Below are 2,437 nucleotides of genomic sequence, written 5' to 3'. Positions count from 1 at the left end.
TTTTCTCCTCCTCTTCTTTTCTCTTTTTTCTAAACTGAGCACCTGATGGCTTTGAACTTTTCTTGTCCATCTTCCATTGGTTTTAATTTTGCACTCCAGTATGAACAATCACCCCCCAACCCGAGGATCACCACAACATAACCTAATAGACCTACACCTTAGCTCACAGAATCACTTTGTCTAGGGTTTATTTCTGAGATTTCGCACAACCCAGGTTTCAAATCATGAATACATAATGGACTTGGATTTACAACATTATAAATGAAATGTGCTCTGTTTGGAAGCGGCAGGGCCCCCCTCCCCTTTCGACGGTTTGTGTGTGAGACTTTAAATCATCAAATATAAATTTTAAATTGTTATTGATCCCTTTACCAAAAGTCCTAAAGTGTATATTTATTTTCTTACTCTTCTTATATTTATTGTTTGTTTACTTGCACTGTTGTAACTGGAGCCTCGTCTCTCTATATCCTGGACTGTATGTAGCGGAGATGACAATAAAGTTTACTTTGACTTCAGCAGCGAGCAGGCTTTTCGCGTATGGAATTTTGAAAAAAACAGCGGTGCAAATTATAAGTCTGTATTAAAATGTCTGTTGTTTTCGTGTTTGGTTTGTTTTTATTTAGTTTTATTTTGCGGGTTGGTTATTAGATGCTGCTCCAGCCAGCCAGAGAATCCCCCGCCGCCCCGCCCTTTCCTCCCTGCGCCGCAAGCAGCAGGCGCACTTCACAAACGAGGGCGCCCTTACTCCCAGCAAATGGGCGATAGAAAACCGATCGGTGCCTGTGACACTCCCTGCGCTGGCATGACGTGATGCCGCCCCCGGGCAACCGCCCGTATCAAAAACCGTTACTGGGCACCAGCCTCAGTCCACTCCTTGTAAAGTTCACCAAATTTCTTGAATCAACTTTTAACGATCTTTTCAAAGCTGCGGTCATCCGTGATGCTTGGGCAACTTTTCCTACCACATTGTTCCCTTTCAGTCAACTTTCCGTTAAAATCCTTTGACCTTCTGTGACTTAACCTTCTTATGGAGGGAGCCAGTGATCACCAGGTAGAAATATTCCCATGACAGTTAACTAGACAGAGCACTCAGTACTCATCTCGTTGGAAGAATTTTTACTCAAACACCGTTAGCACTGTTGTCTCTGAGGTTTGAATCAACCGCCTGGCCGGGACCTTCCTGTGTGGAGCTTGCATGTTTTCCCTGTGTCTTCGTGGGTTCTCTCTGGGTTCCTCCCACAGACTTGCACTTGGATTAACTGGTGATCATCATCAAAGTAAAAACAAGAAAATATTTGAAAGATTTCATGTGTAATGAATGTAGAACATATGGATGTTTACCTTTTAAAAATTAAATTACAATAATAATTTTACTATTCTAACTTTGTGAGATGTACTAGTAGAATGATTTAGAATTTTATGGCCTACTTATAGCCCCATTAAAACAGATCATACATAAACCAGAGTTTTAGTTTTGTATTTCTTCACATTCATTTTGACTTTTAAACTTTCCTATTCAGTTTAGTTTCAGTCAGTTTCCAGAGTGGGTTTGTTTGTTTCAGTTTAGTTCTGATTTGTTTGAAAATGTTTAGTTTTGGTTTAATTGTGTTAGTTTTAGTCTTTTTATTATTATACAGAGGGTATATGTGGGAGCAAAAGATTCACTCACAGCCATCACAAACATCCCAAGTCTCAATAAACATGTGCATAAAAGCCTCATCAGGAAGTCAACAGTCTTTTTAAATGTCTGACTTTCATTGCGAACTCAAACAATTTTTCACACTAATTTTAGTTTAGTTAGTTATAATAAGCTTGCCCTACATTTTCGTGCCTTTTTGCAGGAAACCCAAACACATATAAAAGGCTGCAGCCAGGGTTAGAAGCAGGAACCTTCTTGTGGTGCAGCGCTAACCACAGCAACGCCATGCAGTTTTGTGTGGGGACAAATTTTAGTTTGTTGTAGCCACCTGTCCACAGTTACAAACCTCATGACACATCAACAGGTCTAAAATCAGCTTACAGTCATGACGTTTTTATTTCAGCATTTGCTTTTATCCTTTCATCTTCTTTTCATTAGTAACCTATATTAACCTAAGACCACAATGATAATACCTCAAATCTTCCCCTTGCGGGCTTTTAATTGATGGCAACTGAGTGGCATTTTGAGCTACGGTGTGACCCCAGATCTAGGAGGTGGGTGGAGGGAGACACCAGTGAATTCCCTCAGCAGTCTGATTACACCACCCAGCAATTTTCCATGTTGACATTTTCTAAATGTAAAAGACCGCACAGTCAGAAAGTTGAAGGTTGGATATTAATCATCTACCACTTTTGTTCTAAAAAATGTGTGGGGTTCAAGGAAAGGAAGTAAACAACACTTATTCGGTGACATCTGTCACGGCATTCAAATGAAGTGAAAGAAGTGATCAAATAAAAA

Source organism: Astatotilapia calliptera, chromosome 15 (assembly GCF_900246225.1).
Source record: "Astatotilapia calliptera chromosome 15, fAstCal1.2, whole genome shotgun sequence".
Taxonomy (NCBI): Eukaryota; Metazoa; Chordata; class Actinopteri; order Cichliformes; family Cichlidae; genus Astatotilapia; species Astatotilapia calliptera.
The sequence above is the reverse complement of the archived record's forward strand: the minus strand, read 5'-3'. Positions refer to the sequence as shown.